Raw genomic sequence first — 18,575 nt, forward strand, 5'->3', positions numbered from 1 at the left:
GGGGAAAAAAACACAGAAACACATTTCTGTTGGCCTGGGCCAGTCAGTGGAAACAAGGCATTAGTGAACCTAAAAATAATCACAATTAATCTGATAAATAACACAGTCTGTGAAAGAACACTTTTAAACTGAATTCAGCAAAACTGAAGTCATGGCACTTTACTCAAATATTAAATGTTTATCCCGTACTTATTACATCCTTTTTATTTATTTTTTCCAACACTAAAAGTCAAATGTTAAATCACAAAACATTGCATTTTTTTTTATTTTTTTTTTGTGCTTCATCAAGAATCACTCACGGAAAATGTAATGCCACTTATTGTCAAAACTACGTACATGGTCTGTCTTATCATATACCGTAATAGTGCTGAGACAACAAGGTATTTTTATGTTCGGTTATCCCTTCAAAATTGAGATAAGTATCTGGATATTTGTTCATGTGACAATTTAATTAAAAAGAATAGATTGTAAAGGCCTTGCCCCACTGAATTACCTATAAAACAGAGGACGTCATACAGTAAGTTAAACATTTTTCTTGTGTGAATTTCAGACAGAATCAGTAAATTTATTATTATTATTATTTTTTTAAATCCCTGCCAATATCTGGCAAGTACATGACACCATTCCGCAGTATGACATTCAGTACAGTAAAAGTAAATGTAAGTGTTGCTCTGAAAATTATAGGTTTCTAACAAACATTTTTTTTCTTAAATAAAATAAAACCTTTATTTCGTACCTGTGTGAAATAATTTATTACAGACATTGTTTTTTAACTCTGCCTTTTCTTTTTGTGTTGAGTTTGAGATGTACGCCCATTTTCCAAAAGACCCCACACAGTAAATCAATATGTGCATATTCCAATTTAAAACGCTTGAAATAAATGGCTTCCAGAAAATAAATCTATTTTTTAGAGCAGCATTAAAGTTGATCACCAGTTTTGTTTACAGTTCTCACATTTTAGGGTGCTACAGTATTTGTGATAGAATATACTTCAAAGTAATGTATTAGATGTTCCACCAACAGTGAGAGAATGCCTGGTAATTTACAGGTCAAAGTAATCTGGCTGGGCACCATTAACCAGGAGGTCCAGCTATTTAAAAAAAAAAAGAGAGTAAGAGGAGGAATTAGTCAGCATCTCTAACCATTGTGTTGTTTCAATAGGTTTTCCCTAATTATTCTGCACTAAGCAAATGGTTGGGTTTCATTAACAAACAGTCCTACAGAATGGTGGATTCCGAAAAAAAAAAAAATAAATAATAGGTGAAACAATATTCTGTTTTAGTGTTTAGTATTTTACAAGAGAAGTGGTGGATATGTGAGCTGTATCAAGCATAAAACCAGACAGATCTGTGGCCACTACCCAGCGCTGCAACGAGATAGCAGGAAAGTTTAATTTGTAACATTTACACTGTGTGTGTCTGGAATCATCCTGCTGCAGAGGAAAATCATTACCTGCTTCATGGAGATTAATTGACAGCTTTTGTTACAGCAACCGTCAATGAGCTCAGATTTATTAATGCCATCAGGGATTAGAACAGCACCTACAAGTCGATTCCCTTTTAGAGTAAGAAGGAGCTTTGGCCCAGTACAGCTCAAGGCATTTGGTTAAGGTGCTGGATTTACTTTTGTTGACAGTGGAGTTCTCTTGCACAAGCACAGAGAATCGTGTAATTCCAGAATGTACCGTCTTTAATCTTCAATTTTACTGCAAGCGTACCTGTAGCAATAAGAACATAAGAACGTTTACAAACGAGAGGAGGCCATTCGGCCCATCTTGCTCCTTTGGTTGTTAGTAGCTTATTGATCCCAGAATCTCATCAAGCAGCTTCTTGAAGGATCCCAGGGTGTCAGCTTCAACAGCATTACTGTGGAGTTGGTTCCAGACCCTCACAATTCTCTGTGTAAAAAAGTGCCTCCTGTTTTCTGTTCTGAATGCCCCTTTATCTAATCTCCATTTGTGACCCCTGGTCCTTGTTTCTTTTTTCAGGTCTAAAAAGTCCCCTGGGTCGACATTGTCAATACCTTTTAGGATTTTGAATGCTTGAATCAGATCACCACATAGTCTTCAAGACTGAATAGATTCAATTCTTTTAGCCTGTCTGCATATGACATGCCTTTTAAACACGGAATAATTCTGGTTGCTCTTCTTTGCACTCTTTCTAGAGCAGCAATATCCTTTTTGTAACGAGGAATAGGACAATAGGAAGTATCAGAAATGCTGTGCAAAAAATACTAAGGATTTGATTAAAGTAAAGGTTAATTTGTTATTTAAATTACTTACAAGGTAAGGTAACGACTCCAAAGCTGCTTTTATTTTGTTATAATCCTGAATACTGGTATATAAATTGTTTAAATATAATACAGTACTTAAACACTAAGCATTTGGCGTAGAGCAATACTTTAACCAAAATTAACATTTGTAAATAGAGCTACCACACCACATTAGGAAAAATAGTCTTCCATTATTACTATTTTTGCTTCCTTAGATAGGAACCTTCTACTGTAAGTACAGCAGTTGTAAGCCCACATGAAGGCAAGCTGGATCCAGAGGGGTTCAAGCAAATGTCCCTCTGCTATAATAAGCTATTTACAGACTGTAGTAACCTGACACAGAACAATGTTTGAATGTAAACTAAACAGGACTGTCGGCACAGAGACAGATTTGCTATGACTGGTCCAGTTATTGCACCACTTTTGGTGCACTTACGGGTTGTTAATTGCTAGTTTTAAAACATTACCAGTTTAAACTCTGCTCTGGAGTCTTACAATAACTAAAACAACAATAACTAAAGAGAATATTAATATACTTACTGATTGAGCAGCACTTAAAAAAGTTAACCTTTTTTTGAAAGTTAATGCTGTAGCAGATATACATTAAACTGTCCTAATGCTTTATACAGAGATATCTAAACTGTCATAAGGAATTATAATATGTTGTCATGTTATGAATACTTAAACATGTTACCAGTAGGTACCTGGTTACCTGGTTATAAAGGGTTAAGACGTCCTTTCTGAAGGTGATATGAATGTTAAAGAACAGAGTTTGAAATACACATGTTGCATAGTACGGAACTTTTTTAATGCTGACATCTTATATTTATCATGCCGTACAGTGCTATTGTTACTTTAATAGTTTATTGTAAGAATAAAAACTGGTCTAAATTTAAAGGGATACTTTATCATCTACAGTAATTATCAGGGTATAACGCACACCCCATTTATTGCATAGATAATAGGATATAAAACATGTATGACATTACAGCTTAAGAAAATGTAAAGTAGCCATTTACCAACAATGGCTAGGTTTACAACAACTTTTGGCATCTAGAATGGAACGTCCTTTTTCTAGAATGCTGATGTCACCATACCGCCATTGTACTATATTTTTCTAGATTTTGGAATATCTCTGTTTAGCTTAGTCAATAAAATCGTAGCTCACAGTCCTTACGATCATAGCATCGAATCCAGTTGTTGCTTGGAAAGTATCATCATACAAAGGTGATTTGGAGGTGATCGTATATCTTTTACCACACAAATTTTGTTTTAACTTAAAGCTAAAAAAAAATAATAATAATGACTCAAGGTTGCATTCATATGACGGAGAAGCTATTGATACTGATAATCACATTGCTGATGTGGTATAACTGCATGAGACACATTAACAGTACATGGTTAAAAAAAACCAAAAAACTTCAATGCAGTTAGCAGTAGGGGAAACATTTAGCAAATAATTATATTTAACCGTCTTTGGAGATGATCCAGTTACACCTGTCGTTAACCTGTACGGCCACAATTAGGTAAGTAAAATTAGAACCTTTCTGTAATATCAGCCTCACATTGTGTTGTTGTAAAAACCCGTTTTAATACAATGCAGCTTTCATTTATAGCACAGTTCTTTTTATGATTGACACCCGAAATAATAGGCCCTCCATTACTACCCAATGACACCCGCTGCCATGGGACTTATAAGTTTGTTGTAAACCCATGCCATAATAAAAAAAAGGACAGGGTCATGTAGATTATTTTTTTCAGGAAAAATAGTTACAAACAGCGTGCGTTAAACAAGGTTAATTTTGGTGCTGTTTATTTTTTTAATTTCTGTGTTTTAATTGCCTAAGTGTTACTAGCTTTACAAATTCTACCTTTTTGATCTCCCTGCTACTTAATGATAACATACCTGCAGAAAGATAATCAATTCCCTCCACTCTACATCTGTTTTGTAATTAACTTTTGCATAAATATTTGTTTTTAGATTTGTAGATGGTATTAATAGTTTAATTAAAGATGGGGTTCATTTTGAATAACATGTTTTAATTGAAATTTATAATAACTTTGTATCTTACCCCCCCCCCCCCCCCCCCCCAAAATGATTATGGCTAATTAGTTTTGGTAGTTGAAATTATATAATGAAAAAGCCAATTCACCTGACAGTAAATGTTAATTACTGAATGGATAATTTAAAAATAAACATTTTTGTTAAATACATCTTAAGCTTGGTTTCTTATGTGTTAAGAGTGTGTTTGTAAGAAGTGTGGCTTTGAGTTGATTGTTTTGAGGATCCCCAGATTCTGATACTATCAATAACTTGAGCCAAAGAATATAAGTTTAATCAAATTTGATCAGCAGATAGTATATAACAATGTATATGAGACAAACAGCTATGACCAAAAGTTTTGCTACACCCTATAGAATTAATACATTTAGCATCATAAAGTAGAATGAAACTTGCTTAATAATGTCACGTTAACATATTGAATTACATACTGCTTTGTAGTTTTCCATATATAAACTACTTATGAAAAACTGTCAATTAAAAAATTGACATTTTGAAATCTAACATCAAATACTGTATACCACTATATAGATAGACTTTTGCAATATAATTTTTTAGTTTCTTTGTTTACATGATGTTAATAAAAAATCAAAATTATGTTCATATAGTTGTTTTTTTTTTGTTTGTTTTTTTTATAATTATGTCTCAATCCTAAAATTCTAGGTGATGCAAAACTTTTGGCCACAGCTGTAGTTATGAGAAATCAATCACTTTTAAGGATTTGTTAAAACTCCAGTGCATCTTTACGTGTGTACAGATGTCATCCCGTGCATAGAACATACACATCTGAAAGTTTATAGATAGATTGATAGATCTGTGTGTATATTAGCTAAAATATCATTATTTTACAGATGCATATTGTTTTTGCTTCTTCTGTAAGCATACTGTCTCACCTAGATACAATTCTTTCAAGGAAAATATTTTATTCAGAAACCAGTTTTTACAGCTTTACAGGATCACTTTGGTGTTTACCTCCACGGTCAGCATAGACTTACAGGCTCTCAGTTTTTGACCAAACAATGGTAGGCATCGTCTCTTAACAAAATGGGAAATGTAATTTGCAGTTATGTGTTGTTTACTCATACAAACACATGTAAAATAGGGCGGTGAGTAAAAACTGTTGGAATAGCACTTGTGGCAAAGCCGTTTGTAGACAATTGCTTTGCCCTTTCGTTCTAACATATCCGCCTCTGTCATGCAGCATTATTTACTCTCTATTTAAATATATATGTGTGTGTGTGTGTGTGTGTGTGTGTGTGTGTGTGTATATATATATATATATATATATATATATATAATATATATATATCTTTGTGTGTGTGTGTGTGTATGTGTGTGTGTGTGTGTATATATATATATATATATATATATATAAACACACACACAGACACACACTAGTCTCTGGCTAAGAGAACACCCCTCGGAAAGCAAGTGAAGTGTTCTCTAAGACAGAGTAAGATGGAGTTCTCTAATATGAATCAATAAATAAATACATATGTATTACTTATCATGACTTATCAGCATATGACATTAACTGAGTAAGTAAAAGCAAAACAATAGGCAAGTGTATGTTAGTAAACTATAATAATAAAGTAACAGATAAACTAACGTTAATAAAACTAAAGCAAAAAAGCTTAAATCGCTACGTTCTATGAAATTAGCTGGCGGGTGTGTTTCTGGCTTCACAATGGCAGAAAAACAATGGGTTAATTTAAGGTTAATAAACTAACTGTCAAATTAAATTAACACAGCACCCCTACACATGTTACAAAATGCAGCAGCAATATACAGGACATGTACTTTATTTAACAGAACGGGAACACCAAATTGCTCGGCGACAGGTTTTTTTCAAGAGCTTCAACAATTTCCAACTTTGTGTAGCAATAGAAAAAGCGGCGCATTTTACCGTTTGTTTACGTGCCATTTTGCAGCGATGAGCTGCACTCGTGGAAATCAGAATACAGAACAATTCAATGATATGATGGCGGTTCTGAAAAGATTTAATAAACCAGTCGGTGTCCCTCAAGACACTCTTGCAATAAGTCACTTTTTTACAAAACAGTACTGTATCAGTTGTGAACGAATCGCTATCAGTGCCAAGGTGTTCTTTTAAGCAAAATTCCTGCTCCTTTAGCCGGAGCATTTACAATGGAAAAATCTGTTTCACTACAAGTGTTCTCTTAGGAGGTGTTCCTATATGGAGAGACTACTGTATATATATATATATATATATATATATATATATATATATATATATATATATATATATATATATATATGAGATTATAATAAACTGTGACATTGGTAGACGCTTTAAACATTTTGGAGCTTTAAAAAGGTGTGTCTAAGTCAATATAAACAAATCTATGAAAAATGAAAGTCACTATTGAGTGTAGATATGTTGCTGCTAAATGCCTGTTTAACTAGGCAGTGATTGCTACATATTCATTGTCTTTACACAGACATCAACTACAGTAGCCTACAATATCTAGCTAAAACTGGACACCTAATAAATAAATAAAATAAACCTTCCCCAGTGAGTCACAAAAAGGAATGTAAATTGAATGCAACTTGCAGTCTGGTGTCTCTTCAGATGAATGAACCATTATCGTTATTGTAGTTATGTACTGGGAAAAGGCACCAGGACCTTCATTCTTGTCTGCATCATCGCGTATGTCATTATCACGCTGCATCTAAGTAAATAAGAGGAAGCAGTAAGGTTGAAGGAATCAGGGAATTAGGTACTTGAGGAATTAGATAGTTACATTACAACTGCAAGGTGCTAAAAGATTATTATGTTCATAAGGGATAATTGTAAAATGCAGGTTTAGTGTAGAGCTAAGCAAAGTTTCAAAAAAATGTACTTTACTTTACCTTAAATTAGGAAAGGCAGTGTTTTGAAAGTGAGTAGGCCTGTTATTTTATTTCGTACTGCACGATACACATCACAAACAAAAATATACAAAACAATTAAAAACAAAGCATTAATATCGTACTGTTATCATATACACGCATTGCACAGTAATACAAAGCAAATTAAATATCTACTTGCTGAAGCGTTTTTTTATTTTATTTTAGTAGACGAGTTGTTCAGTTGTAGCAGGCAGCAATGTAGCAAAAGTCACAGGGCAGCGACGTCACTTCCCTAGCAACAAGCCTCCTATGTTGGGAATGGGTTTCTTTCAATGCAGCGGGTTTGTGCATTTAAGAAAGGAGAGGAAGACTCATAAAATGAGTTGGAGACAAGGTGATGAGAAACAATTACCCTCCACAGTACGAATTAAAATGGTGTGCTGCTTTTTATGCGAAAAATTAGAAAAAACAAGTCAACGAAGTTTTAAATAAATAAATAAATAAATAAATAAATAAATAAAAATAATAAATAAAAAAAAAAGTGAAATGGAATGAATACACTGGGCCGCAGTCAGCCGATAAACGGGCCGCATGCGGCCCATGGGCCACGGCTTGAGTGTCCCTGTCTAATGGATTCCTGCCTACATCTGATATATGAGTTTCCTTTGGGGCAAATCATTTTGAATTACTTAAAAGTAATGGGAAAAACAGTTGGCAGGAACCATACATAATTAAATGAATAATAATGTTTATTATAATAGTGTTTATCATCAAAGAAATTGCATACTGTCCTGTTTAAGGACATCTCACAACCATCTGCCAGAGTGTGGCACTGGCATGCAGTAAAAACAATATTTGTTTGTATCTGCTTTGGACGCCTTCAGTGTTTTCTCCAGGATAGGTAAAGAAGCAGAACTGGGTTTTTGGTGGGAGGGGAAGTACACCAGGGTGTGATGTAATGTGTCATTATTATTTTTCATATAATGATACATTTCCTGCTATACTTGGGACTTATAAAGCATTATATCAAAGTGTGTTTTTAAACATGCCTAGTTAACATTTTTTTATCAGAAATATGTTTTTTTTTAGCTGTGATCTAATTCAGTTTAAATGTGTGTTTGTAGACCACTGATAATCTCAAATATTAGGTACACATCCCACGATGTGATTGCCAGGGTGGAGCACCCTTCTATTACAACTAAACTGCTGCTCCTAAATGCAGATAGGCTGTTTTGTGTGGGCTGTCCTGAAGTGCTTGAGAAGCATATACTAGGTAGTATTGTAGAAAAGCAGTGAGTACCTAAGATCCAGTTATCCAGGCCAGATCTAACTAGACAGACGCACCTCTGGGTTCAAGGTGTCCCCTTACTTCTTGGAGGTTTTTGTTCTGGTATTAACCAGTTTAAGTTTTTCGACTAATCATTTCAAAGTCAGACAAATAAGTTACACATATTCAACGAGAACTGACTTTTGTCTGGCTTGATTTGTAACCCAGTTCCTGGGAATGACAGGTGAGGAAACTGTAGAAGTCCATCAGTATGACGTGCTGTTGCCAGTAACCTGAAAATGACCCAACACATTTTTTTTTTTTTAAACTGGTAGGAATCTTACTGGGTTGTTGCTTTAAACCTTTATGTCATATCTAATTTAAAAAAGGAAATACCATCACCCTGTTTAAGAATTCTCTTTTTTTTTAAAGGCCTGGTCATATCGCATAACAGACCAGGCTTTATAGCACACGGATATCATGATTCATGAGAAACTTTTATGTATTATGTTTCATTATTTTAACATTAGTACAAATAGGAAAAAAATATCTCCTTGCTTCAGAGATTCATTTTATAAAAAACAACCAAGTGGAATGTATGTAATTAAACATTAACTTATGCCCCCCCCCACCCCACACAAACACAAACACACTTATTAAAACCTGGTTATCCACTACATCATTATGCAAATTGTATATTGCTTCAGAGTTTACATAGCTTATATCCTGTCCAAAAATTATTTTCATTTCTTTCCTTTCCTTCACAAGGCAACCCGATTTAAAATGTGTTCAACTTGAACTGGGTGTTCTTTATGCAGCGGCCAGCTAATTAAAGAAGGTCTGATTAACCTGACTACTGGCGGTGTCGCTCTCTCTCTTACAAATCAGTCCCCCCTTCTTTTTTTTTTACGTGGTCTGTGTTCTGATGGCTGTGCATGGCACTCCGAGACGAGTGCATTGTGTCTGGTTTCAAGCAGGCGGACTGACCCGCTACCTCTGGGGACGTATCGACAGAGCACTCCAGAGAGCCACACAGAAAGAGAGAGCAGAAAAATAGAGAAAGAGACACAATAAAGAGGATCAATAACGGGCTGAGAACATCTAAAGCCTTTTTTTCTTTTTTTATATATATATATATATATATAAAGAATAGTCATTACTTCTTGGGAAGAAGCAGCAGCAGCAGCAACAAAAATAAAAAAAATAGAAGGAAAGAAAGAAAAAGGCTGCCACCGAAAGGATCTAATACATTTTGAAGGAAACGACTCCTTTGGCTGAGGAGAGAGCACAGAGACTCCTGGGCTGATTAGCATTCACGGCAGGTAGGAGACGGCTGCTGCTCACTCACTGTGTCGCAGCTGAAATGGAATTGCTGTTATGAGTGTCGGTCGGGTTGTAAGGAGCTGGCGATTGTTAGTCTCTCCTGTGTCTTTGTTGCTCAGCCTCACCTCATTTCACCCCGTAGCAGGTGGATTTCCTTGGAGTTAGATAAGGATGTATCACAAGTTTAGTGCTTAGTGGAGGGGAGAAAAAAAATATGTATAGAACACATGCTTTTGTTTTCCAGCCAGCCTGTCGGACGTCTTTTGGCATCTGGCCAAGTTAGGAAGGCACTAAGTATTTTAACACTTGTAATGGTGATGGTTGCCTGTAATGTTAAAATCTATCTTCATGCCCACCCGGCAGTGGTGCAGCAGTGTAAGCCGATAGCCAGCGTTATTGAATTCTTTCTGGGGCTGATCTGTGTGTTACATAGTTGCAGTAAAGAAGAAAAAGCTCTTTGACCAAAAGTACACTGGTTCTTTCTTTCCCTCTAGGCAAGCTGGTTAGCTTTTGGCTATGTGTCCTGCAGTATCAGATATCATATGACTTTTTAATTTGGAAGTGCTTGGGAAACAAAGCTTTGTTTTCTTTCATTTCCTGTACTTTTATTTTGAATTAATTTTTTCTTTGTTTTTTTAACTTTGGTTTTAAAATGTGTTTTCCTTTTTTTTGTTTTTGTGTGCGTCCTTTTGGTGATGTCGTTTCTGTTTGTTTTAAATGCTGGTGCTCTTTTAATGACACAATGAGTATGTCTGCTTAATATTCTTGAAACATTTTAAAGGCACCTCTAACACTGCACAAGCAAGACAGCGAGAATTCATTGGTGTGAACGTATTCAAGGGTGCATTGAAAAAAGCCCTCTAATGCATTGAAAGCTAGATTGTGTTTCACTTCAGGTTTACTTTAAACAGGATTTATAACTGATAGCAAGAAGACAGAGACAGATAGATTGATAGATTGGAGAGGTTTCTTCCCAACATCAACCAAAATCAGACAATGCTGGTAATGAAAGAAGCTCTCGGGGAATCTTCTGAGATTTTCATTTCTCATTTGGCATCTCTTAGGTATCCATGCCATACACTGTACCCATGTATTGTGCAAACACTGCATGCTTATTAAGTTATTCTGTATAGCGTTGTCCTCGCATGCCCTGTGGTTCGTGATCTCAAATACCCTTTGAACATTGCTTCAAGGCTCCAGTTACATTTTAACGCCTCCTTTAAAGAGATTAATATATATTGCTTTTGATATTGCTTTGGTGTGAATTCACTTTAACTGCTGAGGTGTCCCATTTCAGCGCTCCTAACGGTAAATATTAAGTTAGGGTGCGTGAAGGTCAAAAACGGGGTTCTAAAAGCCTTTCCCTTTTATTTTGTGGTGGTTTGGAGTATCTGTGGTGTTTGTGACTAACAGTGTGAAAATCCGTAACCGTGCAACTGGTGCCTGTTGAAAAAGAATCAGACTGTGGTGTTGGTTTAATTGCTACAAATGCATTGGTTCAGCTGCATTTCTCCCTCGTGATATCTCATTGTACATATAAAACACTGTATTGTTCCATTTGCCAATTGTATTTAACTCTTTCTGAAAACAGTGACATCCATGAACTTGGTATTTTATCCCATAGAACTGCAATTTTTCTGGTATGAAAAAACTCCTCTTCTTGCTCAGATATATGATGTGACTTAAAATGTAAAAAAAAAAAAAAAAACACTGTTGTGGTTCCAAAATGAAGTCAGTTTTAAAGCTATTAAGCTGTCATTGCAAGGGAAAAAAATAAATAAATACATATGTTCAAGAAATTAAACTACCAGAGTAATGAAAACTATAACATGCTTGACTGTTGTGAAAAAAGAAAAATCTCAGCAGTGTCATTTTGAAATGTTACAATAACAATACTTGTCTGTCCACAAACAAGAAGAGGCAGCTGGCTCTTTGAGCTAAATATATATATATATATATATAATATATATATATATACACACACACACACACACACACACACACACACACACACACACACACACACCACATATTGTACCGATTTAATGATGATCTGCATTTGTTACTCAAATTTTACATGAACAAATCTGCAGTGTCATAAACAGCTGATTCCTAATCCAAGTGGTCATAGATGTGATGGTAATAGGTTATTTAGATGAGAAGGGGTTAAAAGGTGAAAAGAGTGATCATGATGAAGTCATTTTAGATTTTGGTTTTAAAATGATGAATACGTATGAGATGTATACCAAGGTGTAGACAGTTTTAAATCAAAAGCTAATGCTGTATTAACTTGGCTGTTACTTCACTCTTGCATGTACCAGATTTACTTTCAAATGTGCTGTAATGTAGTAAGTACTTTTTAATGCCCTGACATGCATTATAAAAATAATAGCTGTCTTTCCCTGTTGCAATTCAGTTCTGATTTAACAGACTGGTAAAGGGTTGATAGTAGCATATGTATCCAGTATAGCACACATTATTGATGTTTCACAAGAAAGTCTGGATACAGACTACCCTGCAGATTAGTCCCGTCAAATCAGTGACAACCCAGCGACCAATGATGGGCCTGTTGTACAGCCTTCTGATTGTCTGTCCAACCCTTGTGTTTATTATGTTGTCTTTCCTGTTTTCAGTATGCTCCCACTTTCATAGGTAAGGATAAGACTGCCAGCTACCTGTCATAATAAACTATTTTTTTTAAATCTGTAACCCAAATGTTGCCTTGACCTGAACATAACCTTTTAGTATTATTATTATTAAGTATGTTATTTGTCGCCTGTGGTGTACAATAATAAACTATATTAAAGATTGTATTTTCCCTTTTTGCAACTCATTACATCGAGTTACATATAGATAATAAGCAAATGCCAGTCACAACAGTACATTGTGTGAATCTTAAATGCATAACCCTAAAGTATGTAATCCTCTGGAGGCGTCAGTTAATTGAGAAATCTCTATCTTTTTAACAGGATTGAAGCTGTCATGGTCCTATGAGCTACTTTGAAAAGTTGCATATCGCAAGAATACGCATCAACAAAGGTACAGTAGGATTGAGATCATTGCTTTTAAACCACATATATTGTGTAAATTGCTTATTTTTCTACCAGCTGTAAGCAGTGCACTATACAGCTTCCTGAAAAGGTGTTTGAAAAGAAAAAAAAACCTGACAATTCTAGCCCGGTTTAATGTCTGGAAGCAATACAATTGATGGACTTGGGTGGTATCATCTTTAAGGATGTAATGCTATTTGTCAGCTGTTATGGTTTCTACTTAAAAAAAGAAGAGAGAAAATGTCTGTCTGTTTTATCATTTTTTCACAGGAATATTTTCCTAGAGAAGTTGTTTGCACACAGAAAAGTTTCATGACAATATTAATACTAATAAACTTACTCCTGCCACTACCTGCAGCAATAGCAGGGTATACATTTAAACTACACACAACAAAATGTGGCAAATTAATGAGAAAAGGGTTGTTTCATTTTTTCCAAATTATGTTTTTGGTATACTGATAAAACCATAACCAAGCTGATATTTTTAGCATGGGATTTTAAAGCAGTGCTGTATAGCTGGTATTATTGGTGGGACTTGTATTTGGCATATCTGCCTCCGGAACACTTAGTAGAATTATTATTTAATATATAATGTATGTATTTATTTAACCTTTATTTAACCAGGAAAGTCCCTACTACTGTTTATGGAATATTCAATATTCAAGCAACACAGTGTTCTCATAGATCTATTTGGTGGAATTTAATTTGTCACATTTTTTTTTTTGTTTCAACTTGAAAAATCACATCATAAAGTTCTCGAAAAAAATATAATTAATACAATAATCTAAAGTGGGGCTCCATACCTTAAAGTTTGCTTCCTGAAAGTGTACTCAGAACAGAATGTGCAACTGTTTTTTATCTTAGCCTTGGTAAGGTTCAGGATGCCGGGCAATGGTTATGCCATTCACCACTAATCAGTCCGACAAACAGAAATTGTTTGCATGTTTACAGGACATACTGTAATACACCTTTTAAATAATTTTAGCAAATTTCACAAAGTTTGTTAAATCGATAACATAAATGTCTGCTAATTTCTAAAACAAAAGTTACTGTTTGTAAGGCATCATAGTTTAACTACGAGCCTGTGGATGTAAAGGCGTGCACAGTATCTGTTGTATATTAATTTCAAAGCTATCTGTAAACGCCAGGTTTTCCACATAAGAAAGTAAAGCTCTGACCTGAATTTACATCACTTTGTTTTAGTTTTTTTCCTCAAAGCATGTATGCGTTACTCAGTAGGGAGCATCATACTGGCAACCATGCTGACAAAATTGTGCTGATCCCTGTGCATTACACATCTCATTGCACACTGTTTACACCTGCTGACTTACATTCAGATGTTCTGAAATGATCCACAAAATGTATATGTCAGAAAGACTTCTTTGATGTTACTTGCCAATGGAGTGCTGTCATTTCTTAACAGCTACATTATTTGGTTAGCTGAACAAGTCAACTCATTGTTAGGTAGAGAAAGTTTCATTTTATGTTTACAAAAAAACATAGCTTGAAAACCTACGTATTTTTATTTATTTATTTAATTTTTTGACTGCCACACAAATGCCACGGTAAAAATTGCACCTTTGCATCATTCTTTTAAACTATTTGTTAAACAATTTTACAAACACACATTGTGAAATTGTTAATATAATCTAAGAAAAAAAAAATGCTGGTACAGTGATAACACATAGATACGGACAGGAAATCAGAAAGAGTTTCAGCATGTACTGTGAATTTCAGAAATAGTGCTGCCAAATCCCAACTGCTTCACATATGTATACAACAAATAACAGAACACTTCGTTTGCACTGTTGTAGAGACAGTAAATACATTTGTCAGTATTGTCTTTATCTAAAGAGGGAGCTGTTTTTCACAGGATTTCACATTACCATCCGTCTGACCTACAGTACTGGAGAACGACAGTTAAAAAAAAAAAAAAAAAAAAAAAAAACTATATACCTCTTGTGAACTTTTTGTGCCAGGTGCTTTTTGTAGTCTGTCAGCTCTCGATATCAGGTCTTTTTGTCATCTCAAACTCCTGCAATGTTGTGCAATGCATAGAAACTCAATGTTTGCATTTCCCTTGTGTGCTGCGAGCCATGCACTTACAGCAGGAAGGGGAGGGTTTTACTCTAGTCTCTTGTAAGGCGTTTGAGTTTTCAAAGCTTCTGTAACTTTCAGGAAAATGGTTCGTCAGAATGTTACCAGCAGTCCATGAATACAACCCTTTAATCATTGCATGTTGGTCAAGTGCCAAGCCTACCTGGAAATAGGAGGCTATTATCAGCCAAAAAAGCACCAAGATTACAGTAAACATATATTATGCAATACAATGGCAGCACTGTATTATTCAGAGAGTTTCAGTATCACGTCTAAACCAATTGAAAGGAACCCATTCAGAAATGCTGGGGTGCCAAGTTTGCAGGATGTTCTTTCGGTTACTCTACAGCAATGTATTGCATATTTTGTTTTTACCACTGGACAGGAAGAACATGCCGGACTAAAACATATGCTGCATTGTATTTTTGCATGCAATAGACTGAAGGCACTGTTATTCACATTTGACAGTCAGGGGCACCATTGCAAAAAGCGAAAGCAGGAATTGGATACCCAGAGACTGAGCTCCTTCAGTCTCCCCTCTCCAACGCAGGCTTGTTTTTGGAGCAATGTGGGCTCAGCACGATGCCTTCTCTTTTAATAAATATAAATTACTTTATCTGCCAGATCTGCCAATACAGCAGAATCTTTGTAGCATTAAAAGTAGTATTAAAATAAATAAATAAAGCATCATCAAGTGGCCTTTAAAAAAAAAAAAAATCCTCAAGTTTACAGCAATACCAACAGTGAAGATCATTGTATGGTGTTTAAAGCAAACTTTTTAGTTTCAAGATAGAACTTTGTGCTGTTATTAAATGTAATTGTAGATGTACATGTTTTTCCCTACAGCACTGCATCAGAGAATTCTCTTCTTGGTTCATCTAAGGATAAATAGTGCCAGTGGTTCTTCTATTGACACTCAGTTATCTTGACTGGCCATTTTTGGCATTGCTCATCAGAATTGTCATACTATAGTCATTGTATGTGCAGAACACCTAGCATTTATTGTATGCTTCTCTTTGAATCCTTTTTCTTTTAATGCATGCTTTATTAAATTCATTTAACCAGGAGATGTAATAAAGACTTCACTTTTTCACAAACTCTTTTTCTCAACACTTTTTATTTTTATGAGCTCCATCCAAATTGGGCCCTGTATTTTTAAACTGATGATAGATGTGTTCTTTAGTGAAACTCCAGAAGAAAGGCCTCAGATCCTTTGTAATTTGGTTTTACTAGACAATGGTCATCTTCAACAGTCATACCTGACTATGCTCAAAGCTGTTTCTAATTTATCAAAATAATTATGAGCACTAGTGAGCTCTGACTTTAAGTAATAACTACAGAGAGAAGTTGATTTAATTCACTTTTTCTCTCTCTCATATTTCATATTTTGAAATAATGTTGCTTCTTTAGCAATAATTCTTCGCGTTAGGTCCTGATTAAGTCCCCTCTGCGGCTGTGTGTCGTGTGCGAAGTCGGTGGCTCTCTCTGCCCCTTCCCCGGGATTCACCTAGTTGCGGCTAAGTTCACGCTCTCTCCCTTGCTGCTCCGCTCGGCTATTCTTGCTAGCGCCTTTTCATATATATATATATATATATATATATATATATATATATATATATATATATATATATATATATATATATATATATATATAATATTCTATATATTTTTAGCAAGTGTCTAATCATTGTTCGGGTTTTTTTTTGGTTGTTTTTTTTTCAGAAATCCAGCATGCGCGCAGGCTATCTCTCTGTACTAGAGTCCGCCTCTGTACACAGACAGTATACTCTGCTAGCCGTCCTGGTTTTCTCCTGTCAGCTTTTCACGCTACAGAGACTATACCAGTGTTAATGGCTTTTTACCTACTGTGCTGTCGAATTGGCAGGAGCCTTTTCGACCGGAAAATATTCTGAGTGTCTGTGCCATTGCTGTGTTTTGCTTTGCTGCACTGACAATGAAGGCTGCTAGATTTTTCTAGTTAGCAGGCAACTGCAGCCCCTGTCTGTTTTACAGTGCATGCTTGCAGATTGCCAGTGGCTTTTTCAGGTTTTTACCTGTACCACCATCACAGGCAGTGTTACACACGGGACTGGTCACCAACCACCTCCAACGGTTAGGTATCACGGTGAACCAGTTGAAAAGCCGGTTAATGCCCTCTCAAAGGGCTGTCTATCTCGGCGAAGCCTCAACTCCAGAAAACATGATCGCCAATCTGTTGGACGGCAGAATCCAGAGGCTATCTGTGTGCTAGGAGCTGTTTCAGCCCAACGCAGTGGTGAGGGTACTGACCTTCCATAGACTTCTGGGCCTGATGGCAGCAGCATCCCAGATCATCCCCTTAGGGCTCTTACGCATGCGCCCTCTCCAGGCCTGGTTCAACCACAGGGTCCGGCACCCTGTCTTAGAATACCACTGCTTATTCAGTGTCTCATCACTGTATGGAGGATCTCTCGCGGTGGAAACAACCAGCTCATCTGTGCTTGGGCACAAGTAGAGAGGTGGTGACTACAGATGCTTCCATCCTAGGTTAGGGCACCCTCTGGAATGGTCTAAATCATGTTGCCTGGAAGCCTTTGCTATGGTCCACATGCTTTCAGTAAAAGCAGTTCACCTGCCAGGGGTGATGAACTGTGCGGCGGACCACTTCTCCAGAGGGGACCCCACAGTCCGGAATGGTTGTGAACCTCATTTGGGAGAGGTTTGGGTGCACACAGATAGGTCTTTTTGCGACCCAGGAGTCCACCCATTGTCCCCACTGGTATTCTCGAGTGGAGAGTGTTCACCCGCTAGGCACAGACGTGCTGGCCCACATGGCCCACGACTCTGCTGTATGCTTTCCCACCATTGCCACTGCTTCCACTGTGCATGGACAAGGTCAGGCAAGCACTGCAGCTTTGGGTCTGGCCCCTGAGCGAGACATCTGGGCCGTCTCGGGTTATCTGACAAAGCCATAGAGACGCTTCAGAATACCACGTCTACACACTTTCAGTATGGCTATAAATGGGGTGTATTCCTGATGTGGTGTCAGTCACGTGAACTGGACCACATGACTTGTCCCACCTTGCCATATTCAAAATGACTCGTTCTCCCCAGGAGCACACTTCCATACGGGACAGTTTTTGAAGGGTGCACGGAGGTTAAAGGGTACATAAGGACCTTTTTATTTTATTGTGTTACATGTTCCCATGTGTTGCTACAACTGTTTATGTAAGGTGTGTATTTTTTACATTTTGACCACTTTTTAAAATGCTTAAATTGCATTCCCCACTCAGAATGGCTTCCCATGTACCCGCATGGACCTCTCAGAACTACATTTTATCATCCTCCTGCTCACTGGTAAATCCATCTCAGTTACATATGTGAGCAGGAAGATGAAGAGGCCAGAACTAAGGTTACTCTCCGCACTAATCCTGCTTTTCTCCCTAAAAGCATTTCTGCTTTCCATATCAACCAGTCAGTGGAACTGGAGGCCTTCCATCCACCTCCTTTCCAGTCTGAGAGACAGTTCTGTCTGGTTAGGGCACTGGCGTATTATGCTGACCGTACCCAGAGTTAGTGGCAAACAGAGCAATTGTTTATTTGCTTCGGGTATAAGTTCCTTGGACAAGGCCTATCTAAACAGGTGGATTGCAGACACGGTCAGGATTGCATA

At 36.5% G+C, this 18,575-nt stretch overlaps 1 protein-coding gene across 7 annotated transcripts in view; it reads left to right on the forward strand.

Moving 5' to 3' along the window:
• LOC117406039 (zinc finger and BTB domain-containing protein 20) overlaps nt 1–18,575 on the forward strand; it is a 146,529-nt gene that overhangs the window by 99,909 nt on the left and 28,045 nt on the right. For 6 of the 7 annotated variants that reach the window (XM_059031087.1, XM_059031084.1, XM_059031082.1 and 3 more), the window contains one exon: nt 12,746–12,815. The gene's annotated coding sequence lies outside the window, so the exon portion shown is untranslated. Of the gene's footprint in view, nt 1–9,149; nt 9,776–12,745; nt 12,816–18,575 lie in introns of those variants that run through there. The other variant, XM_059031086.1, reaches the window with a different exon arrangement.

Source organism: Acipenser ruthenus, chromosome 9 (genome assembly GCF_902713425.1).
Source record: "Acipenser ruthenus chromosome 9, fAciRut3.2 maternal haplotype, whole genome shotgun sequence".
Classification (NCBI taxonomy): Eukaryota; Metazoa; Chordata; class Actinopteri; order Acipenseriformes; family Acipenseridae; genus Acipenser; species Acipenser ruthenus.